At 37.6% G+C, this 12,669-nt stretch overlaps 1 pseudogene; it reads right to left on the reverse strand.

Moving 5' to 3' along the window:
- Positions 1 to 130: 130 nt before the first annotated feature.
- LOC135932627 (major histocompatibility complex class I-related gene protein-like) lies at positions 131 to 11,896 on the reverse strand (annotated as a pseudogene).
- Positions 11,897 to 12,669: the final 773 nt, after the last annotated feature.

Raw genomic sequence — 12,669 nt, forward strand, 5'->3', positions numbered from 1 at the left:
GTTACGGAAACAGCTACAAAGGTTGGCAGCTCTGTACTTATCTATTACACTGATGCTTCTCAGATCATCAGTTTACTGTCATATAATAATCTCTCTGTGGCTCTGAGACGTATACTCTCAAATTCAAAAACTAAATATAATGTTTCTCCAACTGAGATCTCTCATCTTTCTTTCTTTTGTAAGTGACAAATACCACAGCGGCCCCAGCTGCAACAGCTGCAATGAAGACGATAGCTAGAACTACCACTGTAGCTCTGATGTCAGTGGGCTTCTCTGTTGAACAAAATGTGGAAACACTTTATAACACAGAGCAAAAATGTGTGGGGTTACTAAAGAACAAGTGAGGAATGACTCAGTAAGGACCTCATAATTGATGATTCTGACAAAACTAGAGGCAACATCAAACCATTAATACTCAGTTAATACTCCAATGTACTTAATCTTCTTGTGCACGCTGAAGATAAACAATACTGCAAATAGTATTTCATTACATTTTGCTTACTTTAGTTGTCTACCATTTGTGTTCCATTTTAAGTGAAGCATATTACTGATTTGTTAGTAATTAGTTCTTTATGAATTGCTAATAGAATTGTTTGATTGGATTGGTGAATGTCAGTGTGGCAAAGGTCAGCTTATCCAGCATCATGTCAAGGAACTTAATATTTTAATGTAAAACCCTAAAACCATTATCAAGACATGATAACACTCAATTGATCATATATGAGGAAAACAGCTTTTAAAAGGATGAAACCTCCAGCAGAGAACATTAGACAACAAATGTTGAGGATGGAAGTGTCAGGAAAAGAGGAAGAACACAGAGAAGATTCAGGGATGTAGTGAAGAAGGACATTAGTGTGAGAGAGTACTCATTTTTTTAAATAAATAACTACTCTGTAAAAATGATTCATAACCATGCAGGATCCAGTCTTACCCCAGTTGGTCCTGATCGCTGCTTTGTCCAGTTTGGTGGTGCTGTACTTGTTCACACCAGAGAGCTGAAACACACAGTCATACCTCTCCCAGTCTTCAGTTGTGACTGAAAGTTTCAGATCAACACTCATCTGGAAGGTCCCATCGTTGTTGGGGAGAATCTCTCCCGGATCTACCCCTTCATGAAGCTCCTCTCCATCTTTCCTCCAGAACATCACAGCTCTGTCAGGATAGAAACCTGTAGCGTGGCAGCTGACTGGAGAGGAGGAAGTCTTCTGGAGGAGAGACACTGAGGGAAGAACTGCAAAGAGATACATCGAGGAAGGTTTTACATTCTCGCCATATGCTTTTTCTATTTTTCTATTTCCAATTCTGTAATTCTACCTGCTGTCTGCAAAAAGCTCCTCCCATACTGAACACGTCTTTAAAAACTCAGGGCATTCATGGACATAAAAGTCTTTGTTGCGTTCTAATCGATGTTTTTGAGTATCCCATCTCAATTTGGTGATGACAGCCTGTGGTTTAAGAGCAATCCACGTCAGTCGCTGCAGGTCAAATGTAAGAAAGTCTTCTCCATCATAACCATATTGATTTAACCCATTAACCTCTCCAGTCTCATCATCCCATTCACAGCCATTCATACTCTGCAAAATATGAACACCTGAAAAAAGACACAATCACAATAATTGCAGGAAACTAGTGAGATGTCAGCATTACAGACAAAAAAAGGGCCATACAGTAAATGTGAAAAAAACCCAAACAGTCTATTAACTTATGAACACTGTGGAAAGTTCACATTTTCTCCCTGCTTCATTCACTGTTCTTATTTTATTTTCTTCTTTTCTCTTCACTTGTGAGTAAAGTAGCTCATTACATGATCATATTTTACATTCTATATCTAACCTAATTTTTTTAAAAAACTTTTGGTTTTCTATTTAAAACCAAACCAGGATCAAAATAAATTCTGCATCAACAAATATAACAAATTCAAACCTTCAGTTTGGTTGAAACGTTTCCTCAAATTCTCAAAGTAACCTTTAAATAAGTGTTTGATATGCAAAGCTCGATCGGTGTACCACTCCAGGTGCTGAGGATCATCCTTCATGAGTTTTTTCATCCATTCTGTTTTGGGTTCTGGTCGCTCTGTCTTGCTATCAAAGTAACTTTTCTGAACTCCATCAACAAGTCCAACCACCACAAACTCCTGAATGTTCTGGATTCCAGATGTTTGACAGAAGAAAAACTTCAACGTGTGTTTCACTGTAACAATAATGAGACTTTCAATTAGGAGACATTGTGATTTCATAGACTACTTTTTTTTAAAAAGGCTATCAACATTATATCCAATGAATTATTTGTGTTTGTCATTTTTTGTCACAAATTTTGCTGTGTATATTGGTAAGATGAATGTTCATGAAGTAAAATCACTTGCGAGGGCACAGTGGGCACAGGTTTTAGATTGGTTACTTGCCCTTTTTAAGCAAGGTCTTAGGGGCGCAAGTGTAGGGAATTCGAGCCAGTCGGAAGTCTTGTGGACCTCAGTTTCTTCATCAAAGAGTCATGAATTTGAAATGACTTCAGATTTCCTCAAGGGGCTTTTCGGTGGTTGGATTTCCACTACATTCTTTTGAAGTTGTTGCATGATGTGTGGAAGACATTTACCTTCTCATATCTAGGGTATTGGTAAATCCTATCACAACTTTAATTAAAGGCTTTGGCAGTAATTTAACATTAAAATGAGTAATGTAAAAAGAAATGCATCTGCTGTTCAGAGTGAAGTGGACAAAGAAGGAATTGCTCCAATTGCAAAGTCAAATTGCTGCCCAAACTGCATGAGTTACTGTGCCGAAGTACAGAGGCTCACATGTACAAAGGATTTCAGTCAACGTTTTGTACCATATATCAGGAGCATGCGTCCACTATGGAGTTATTACAAGATGAAGCTCAAGTCAAAATAAAGCTTTCCAGATTCATATGAAGGGAAAAGAAAGCAGCTTTGCTAATTCTGTGGCTACTGTAAATTCTGGATCTTCAACTCAAAAATAATCAGCCTCAGGAGCTAAGTAAGATATGTTGTTTACAGTGTGAAGAGGCTCATAAATTGGTTTTCATAAAATGAAAGGAAAAACACATAAAGAAAAGCTTTAGCTTTTAAGAAAAAAAACCATCTATATCCTTTAATGTATAAATGTTACATTGAAATAGGATTATATCAGTTTTTTTAAGTGATGTGATAAATAAAGGTTATGCAGAGAGAGTGCCGGAGCACCAACTGAAAGGAGGAAAGTGTGCTGCATCCCACACCATGGTGTGTACAATCCCAAAAAGCAAACCTTGAGAGTATTTGTGGTATTTGATTGTGGTGCAAGTTTGAAAGGGGTTTCACTCAATGGTCAGCTGCTCCAGGGATCTGATTTGACAAATTCCCTGTTTAGAAACATTATGAGCCTTACACCTATGCCAGTGATGGCTGAGAGAGAGAGAGCGAGTGTGTGAGATAGATAGATAGATAGATAGATAGATAATATTTTATTTCGAACATGCAAATATAACTGAAATAAAAAGAGAAAACATGCAGATGCAGACTTTCTTCGTTTCCTATGGTGGCCTAATGGTTACCCGACACAATAGCTTTGTGAATACAGAATGATTTGTTTGGTGCAATATCATCACATAGCTGTGTTGGCTTTGCCCTACAAAGGGCAGAAACTCAGTGATGACTGTAGGAGTTTTCAGCACAAGTGACTGATACCATCACGCACATTTTTTTTTTATTTTTGATAATTGCTTAAAGTCTCTGCCATCAGAGGCAGAGGCCATTGCCTTAGTGAAAGACCTGATAGCTGTATGCCAGTTAGGAGGGTTTCAATTAGAGAAATAGATTAGCAACAGCAGGTAGGTGATGGAATCCAGTGATGTGGATAAAAGAGCCAAACAGATAAAAGAGCTGGATCTTGACAGAGAAAGTCTTCCTATTGAGAGAACCTTGGGACTGCAGTGGACAGTTTCAGGTTTAAGATGGCAGTCCAGGAGAGGCCATTCACAGACGGGGTATATTGACAGTCACAAGCTCTGTATGTGATCCTATTGGATTCTTGGCGCCCCTGGTTTTACCAGGTAGGTTGATGCTACAAAGCTTGTGTATACTGAATTATAGTTGGGATGATGAAATTCCACAAGTCTACCAGATGCAGTGGGCTAGGTGGTTCCTAGAACATTCTGATCTTAAGAGGATCTTCAGCGAACATTACCTGACAGGTCCCCAAACATTTAATTTGTAGAAGGCTAGCTAGACAACTTGGCTAGTTGTGTGAGGTTATATCATATTTAGCATCTTAACATTATTAAAGAAAATACTTTTCAGATAATGATCTTTCAGTGTGATGATGTTGTCCACACATAGAAAGTCTTCATATTACTCACTTCAACAGATGTCTGGCCACTTTATGTATTCATAATGTTGCAGCCCTGTCATTACTGTCATTATTTTATAATAACCAGTGGTATGTCTATATGCTTTTATCTCCACCTGCTCTATTTTGACTTTTGTGTAAGACTTTTTTTTCGGTTTCCCCTAAATTAGCCCATAATAGTACACTGGCTAGACTGGCAGTAGGGCTGAGCTAAGTGAACTGAAATATGGTCTTTGACCTTTCATTGCAGAGTTAAGAAATATCACTTTTGCTTCTCTTATAGTCAGTGAGGGAGAAATGAAAATAAAATTGCAATACTGTCTCTAAGTATTGAACTTGAATGTTAGCCTTTAACTCACCTTCTTATTCTCACTTTGCAAACTCTCCTGTCTTTATATGTTTAAAACACACACTCACACAAAGACACACACACACACACACACACACACACACTCACACACACACACACACAAACAAACAAAACAGAATAGAAGCAGATCTTTGAAAAAGTAGAGGTGGATGTCTGTGCTGTCAGAGCAAGATAGCATGTACACACATTCCCACCACTCACAAAGAGACACACTCAAACAGAAAAAACATACTTTAACTATTCTTCACCCTGTGAGCAACCATCATGCGTTGTGTGGGGTTTGGCGTTTGGTGAGTTTTTGTTTGTTGCACTTATGTTATTGTGAGGAATTACATACACAGATAATAATCACAGATCTAATTGATATATTAATGTGATTTAAAAAAAAAATAAAAATGGAAAAAACCTGTATTTAAAGTCTGCTCATGAAGCCTATCATGGTAGGGCTAGTTCCCAAGTTGGTATTTTTCTTTCATAGGAAGCTGCTGAAAACTGTATATAATACAGAAGGTGTGACACCAAGTTTTTAATAAAGGTATGGATGTACAATAGTGATCTTAAGCATATTACAAAAATTAAAACTTCCCAGTGTAGCAAGGACCGTCTTCAAACCAGGGATGTGGAAATAATAAAATGCGAAAATGAAACACTACATGTATACATGGCTAATTTACACCATGAATCTCTGCTCTTTAAAAAAAAACAGTCATAGATTTAACCCTGTCTATGAAAATTGTATGAAATAAATGTTTCAAGTTTTTACAGCACGTTTAGCGCCATCCTGCGTCAGTACAGAGCGTGATGTTACTGAGTTGGTCGCTGCTAATAACTAGTGACAGAACCAATAACTCAGTGGAAAACGAGAACAGTTCTTTACAAACAGAACAAATAAAGGTTTTTCATCCTTTTTATCCATACCTGTTAATTTGCAGCGTTGTTGGGTTTGAGTTCTTTACCTGCTTTTTACAGAAACCTCGATTGCGTTCAGCGTTTTGAAAAACCCAGCAAACAGTAAGCTTCAGAGAACATTTCCTGATGTTTGCTGGGAAGATTCCATGAATAGTCTGAATAAATGCAGTTATCTAGAAAAGTACTATGAATATCCTCATAGGACATCATGGAATCCTGGCAGAAATACTTTTATTGTTAGAAAATTAATTAATTACTCAAACCCCATATGTTCGCTTCTAAGAGTTTCATAAATATGACGAAAATGTGACTAGAAACAGTTTCTTTGAGGTTAACACCTTGATAAACGCCAGTTAATGTGAAAACCAGTCAAACTAACACCGGTAATAGTGACAATGTAGTGTGGCAGTTTATTTATAGCCATATATTAACCAAAACATTTGAGCGAGTGAGAGACACATAGAGAGAGAGACCGATCCGTTAAACCGTCTTTATCTGATCTATATTTCTCATCGTGGGTCTGACCTCTATTCTGTGGAAACAATGTCAACATCTGTCCGTCGATGTCGATATTTACGTTTTTTTCTTTCTTTCTTTTTTCAAATGTTGATTTATGGTCTGTGATTTATGAAAGCAAATGTACAACATAAAACTGTCCGCGGTCTGTCTCCTCTCAGTAAAATCGTATTTTCATTCAGTTGTAAAAGTGAAACTGAAGACACTAAAAGTACACAGCGAGATCAAGTATCCAAATAAAATATGAATAAGGTGGACATAATCTTACCTGATGACGCAAACTGGCAGAGGAAAAGCAACAATAAGAACCTTTCCATCATAACTTCATTTTGATTATACCTTTAGGACCAAAGCAGTGAGCTATTGTTCTAATTTAGCCCAGGCTTCTCCCATTTGGCAGAGGTAACGTTGACGTATCGTCCTGAAGTGGATGTGAAACATCACATCCCGTCCTCGAGACTGCGGTCGAGAGCCGCCTACGAGTCAGTTTAAAAAACACTTGTGCTTTATTAAAAATGAAAGCTTTATGTTAGAGTATCAAAACTAATTTGTTTTGATCAGCTTTGAAAATAAAGTTTTTTTTAACTTGATTTTGACTCATCTGAAATAATAATAGCCGAGTAGATGCAACCCCGATTTAAAACAAATGCTGTCTTAAAACCTGATAAAGGTATATTATTTCCTGTTTTAAAACGGAATGCAATAATTTTCCAATTTTATTGTATTCAAAAGAGAAGAACATAAAATATATTAAATGCTATAATGACACATTTTACTATTTCATGTAGAATATTTGCCAATTTTAAATATGACAGCTACACCATATTATAAATATGCTGTCAGGTTCATACAGAAGAACAGCCCACTGAGAAATTCACTTAAGCAACAAAGGATTATTTTTTAAATTATTTTATTGTTTATTTAGTTTGTATGATACAATCATTTATCTTATTGATTCCGATTGAAATATGACATCAATTTTAGATGAAGCTTTGCACATATGTACTCTGAGTGACCCAAAAGAAGAATGCACTGAGAATTTCATGTCAACTATCAAGGGTTAATTTTAATGATTTTGAAAATGCAACAATGACACAACAATGACAACTGAGGAGACAAACTACAGACGAATGTGACATGTTATGGAAAATTCTAGTTTATCCTCACAATTAGTTTTATGTGTTTAGAATCTCACTGTATAACCTTTGCCTGCTTAAGATGAACCAAGTATGTGTCAGCTTGAGCTTGTGAAAACTGCTTAGCTAGGCATATGTTATCTGCTAACTGTCTTGCTCAGAGGGATGAAGCTCAGGGCCAGTGCCAGGTGCTGGCCTGTTCAGCAACAGCCCGGGTTGGACAAATGAGTGTTGTAACTTAAAATAAACAGAGTTTGTGCGATGTTATAAAAGGGGCGCTGCTACACCCTGAGGTTAGAACGCTCATTACCATGAACCTGTTATGTTTTGATGTGTATGTGTGTTCTCCTGCGCGCAGTAATAAATAGCTTGATCACAGCTCTTTCCATGTTGCAGACTTTAATCACAAAATTCCACGACAGACAGTACACACCACAAGAAAACAGAGAAGTGAAAACTCCTAATAGAAACCCAGGGACGATTACCAGACAAGAGTATAACAGATCTGTTAGTTATAGGTCACATGACGCCATAAAAACAAGCTTTAGCTTTCTGTGATGCTTAATGTTTTAGTGAGTAAAGAAAACTGCAGTCAAAAAGATCATGTGTGTGATTTGCATGTTAAATGGCAGCATTTGTTCTACACTGTTCCACATAACCAAACTCTTTCCCCCAAATTTATTTTAAAAAAATGCACAGCTAAGGAATTGGAGTTCATGTTTTTAACAGCTATAGAGACCGACCTGCAGCTCTTTACTTATCCATGACATAGATGGAGAAATGGAGATAGAAGATAATATCATTTTATTTAAACATCATCAGTCTACTTTCATCAGTCATTTCACTGTGGCTCTGAGACCTGTACTGTTATTTCAGGCTGTGAGTGTTTGGAACTAATGTTAAATTTGTCAGTATGGAATAAAGTAGAAATTCAAATGGCCCCACTGTGGCCATTCATACTACACCAAAGTAAATAGATAAACAATAAAAGTTAAAACACGTAAAATTTCCTGTTTTTTAACTATGTGAATTAATTCAATTTGATTCAATTCAGTTTTATTTATAAAGCACCAAATCACAACAACAGTCAGCTCAAGGCACTTATATTCTAAGGTAGATACTACAATAATATTTACAGAGTCAATAATCACATAACCCCTTAACAGCAACCACAGTGGGATGGAAAACCTCCCTTTAATAGAAGAAACCTCCAGCAGAACCAGGCTCACAGAGGGGCGGCCATCCACCACGACCAGTTGAGGTGAGAGAAGGAAGACAGGACATGCTGTGGAGGAGAGCCAGAGATGAATAACAAGTACAACAGAAAGGTGACTGAAAAGGAAATACTCAGTGCATCATGGGAATCCCCCAGTAGCCTACACCTATTGCAGCATAACTAAGGGAGGATTCAGGGTCACCTGGTCCAGCCCTAACTATATGCTTTACCAAAAAGGAAAGTGTTAAGCCTAATCTTAAAAGTAGAGATAGTGTCTGTCTCCTAAGTCCAAACTGTAAGCTGGTTCCACAGAAGAGGGCCCGGAAAAATGAAGGCTCTGAATGCCTCCCTGTCTACTTTCAAATACTTTAGGAATAACAAGTAAGCCTGCAGTGTGAGAGCAAAGTGCAATTTAAATGAGTAATCAAAGTTATTTGCACTGACTGAAACAGTGCACATAATATCAAAATGGGCTGTATGTGGGGATGGGTTTGATATCTGTAGTTCATGAATGTACCTGGCAAAACTGAGTATAAAAAAAATCCTTTTTAACAGCAAGAACATTTCAGCAGAACTAAAATCTGGGATGATAATCATCTGCTGCGACCAGTTTGAGTGTAACAGGAAAATCTAAAAAAAGATAAACTCGGGAAGATTAGAGATCCCAGACAGCAGACTGCATTGCCATGATGTTAGTATCACGCAAGATTGTAGTTAGTAAATTGGGCATAGTTTGTGCATTGCAGCATGACATCAGGATCAATATGTTGCTGAAGCATAGGCTGGATGTAGGGAATAGAGGGAGAGGTCTGATGGAAGTGAGGAGACAGGTGTGGCCTCTGTGAGTTTTCAGTTAGTTGTTAATTGTCTATTGATAATTAACAACATTGATAATCACTGATGAGTGATTGGCCTCATCATTGACAACAATGAAGTTAAAGATTATTTTGATCAGTGTTCTTTAGGGTTATTTAAAAGTATTTCTTTGGACATTAAAAGCAGTTAATAGAGTTAATCTGTAGGAAGACTTCATGTCCCTCAGGTTCAAATCAATCATGCCCTTTTGGGCTGCAAATGTTCTGCAGATGGGCCACCGTAATAACAGAAATTCAGTTTGACTTCACCTCACGCTGTCCTCATACATTTCCTGCACTGCCCTCACATACTTCTCTGCCACTCTTCACATCCTCATATTGTTTCTCTCTTGGCACAACAGATAGATTCATGAATAGAGTCAAAAGATAGTTTTCCCTACATAAACATAAACATAGACAAACACAGCTGAAAAAAATTGAAGTTGGGCCTGTTCATACAATACAAACATCCAACCGAGTACTAATTTACAGGAAATGTACAGCAACCTGTGCACCAGTGGTCTATAAGACATTATCACGTTACATGTGGAGAAGTTTAATCAGTAGTATTTATAAAGTATAAAAACATTAAGCTGTGCAAGATACAAAATATAGCCAGAGTCAAACGGTCATGTTTGAAGAGTGGGTGGCAGGAAATATGGAGAATATCATATGACACAAGTCACTCAAGAAAAGTGTGACTCAAACAGAGAAGTGTTACAGAAACCCAGGATCAAGAGTAGGAGTACACAGTGTTGGTCAAGTTACTTGAAAAAAGTAATCAGTTACTAATTACTGATTACTTCCCCCCAAAAGTAATCCCGTTACTTTACTAATTACTTATTTTCAAAAGTAATTAATTACTTAGTTACTTAGTTACTTAGTTACTTTTTAAAAACACAATTTACAACCTGAATAGGTGATAAAGCGATAGATCTTTCAGCCCAATTCTACTTTTTCTGCATAATCCATCATACAAAATGTAATCAAATGGAAAAGTCTCTTTTTAAAACTTTAAACTTTAAATCTTTTAACTTTATGCATCAAGCAAAAACTTAATTATATGCAACATTCTCTGACTGGAAGAAATTTGTTTAACATTTAAACCTATTTTCTGCACATTCCAGCATATAAAATAAAATATTTTTTTGTGTTTACACTCACTCTTTCAAATAGATGAAAGTAAAACACAGCAGAAAATAAATAAAATCAAAGACTAGCGGTCCTGTTGCTCTATTTTCACCTGTAAAGCAGGACTGGGGTAGGCGGAGGTTTACCCTGGTGCAGGTGTGCCGCAGTGGAATCCGCGAGTTTCTCTGTGAATTTCACATTACGTCGTAGCGCACTCGCTGCTTGCTTGGAGGTTTAGGGGGGGTTTTTTCGCTGTAAAAAGAAGTTTTCTTCCCACGCACAACGGACACTAATGTTTTCGTCACTTTTTATGGAATCAAACTCAAAATAAGGTCAGTACTTCCACGCTTTAAACTCTGCATGCTCATACTCTCTCCCGCACTGTCCATTGTTGATCTGCACACAGCTGTTGTCACGAACATCGCACTCGCTTACGTCACTGTCATGAGACGTTCTCGCAAAAAACTCACGGTTTTAGTAACGTAGTAACGCAGCGTTCCTACGTGAAAGTAGCGGTAATCTAATTACCGTTTTTGCAATAGTAATCCCTTAGATTAGTCATTACTCGTTACTTGAAAAAAGTAATCAGATTACAGTAACGCGTTACAAGTAACGCGTTACTGCCCATCTCTGCTCTGGAGGACCTGATGGACCCAGGTATGGCGAGGACGTCCTTAACGCCACTGCTCTGCTCTCCACAGTAAATAGAGAAGGGAGACTCTCTCTTCAAATGCTAGATTGACAGCTGCCATCTTGCAGACATACCGTCTGGCTCTACTTCCTCCCACATTTCCGGTACACGTGCGTCAAAATTGCATATTTTGACGTGCGAATGAGGTGTGAATTTGCACGCGTCAAGTTAGGGGCGTCTGGCGTGTTTTTGGTCGCGTCTATTGCGTTCGGTATGAACACACGGTTATGGTATGACCATGTTTTAATTGTTGACAATTTCAACATCCATGTTTGTTGTGAGGATGGTCCACTAGTTAAGGACTTCCTTGCTCTTATTGACACTTTTAATCTCACTCACACGCTTGATCTGGTACTGTCTTATGGTCTGGATATTTGCATCACAGATATCAAGGACTCTGGAATTTCAGATCATTTCCCAGTTATGTTTTATATTGCAATAGGCAATGTGGGGTTGAACAGTGAGCGTCCTTTGCACCAGATGCGCACGATTAATTTTCAGACCATTGTTCACTTCTCTGCTGTGTTTACTAGACATCCAAATTTACTTTCCCCTGAATTTGAATATCTCTGCCCCACTGCAACCACTGTTTAACTGTCTTCATGATGTCAAAGTCTGGTTATCACATAATTTTCTCTCCCTGAATGAAAATAAAACCAAAGTTATTGTTTTTGATAATCATACCTTTTAGGCCAGCTGACTGATACTCTTTTTTCCTCTTGCTAGCCATCGCTCCCACACTGTAAGAAACCTCTGAGTATTTTTGGATAGCTCTTTTAAATTAGAAAAGCAAGTGTCCACAGTGGTTAAAACCAGTTTTTATCAGTTATGTCAGATATCCAAAGTGAAGCCCTATCTTCCTCTGAAAGACTTAAAAAACATATTAATGCATTAATCACCACTAGACAAGACTACTGCAACTTTCTCTACTTGAGCCTCCAACACTCTTCTCTCCATCGTTTGCAGTTAGTTCAAAATGCTGCTGCACGCCTTTTAACTGGTACTAGAATGTATGATCACATCATTCCACTTTTAGCTAACTTGCACTCGCTCCCTGTCAAATATATATTTTAAAATTCCCTTGCTCACTTTAAAAACTTTAAAGCAACTTGGCGCCTAGCTATCTAACTGAACTCCTCTACTTGCAAACCCCCCAAAGAGCACTAAGATCTTCTAATCAGATGCTCTTAGTACAACCAAGGTCTCGACTGAAGTCCAGAGGTGATCGTGCCCTTACCACTGCAGCACCTAGACTCTGAAATAGCCTTCCTGTTGATATTTGTACTTCAAGTCTATTTGGTCTTTTAAATCACGTCTTAAAACTCACTTTTTATTTTGGCTTTTGAATCAAACTAGTTGACTATCATCTGGCTTGCTTTATATATTTGTCACCTGTGTTGTTTGTTGGTATGTTTTGTTTGTTAAAGCTTTGTTTTTATCTTTAATTCGCTTTTTGTCTGACTGTGAAGCACATTGGTCAACACTGTTGTTTTTAAAATTTTG

This window comes from Pelmatolapia mariae, linkage group LG22 (genome assembly GCF_036321145.2).
Source record: "Pelmatolapia mariae isolate MD_Pm_ZW linkage group LG22, Pm_UMD_F_2, whole genome shotgun sequence".
NCBI lineage: Eukaryota > Metazoa > Chordata > Actinopteri > Cichliformes > Cichlidae > Pelmatolapia > Pelmatolapia mariae.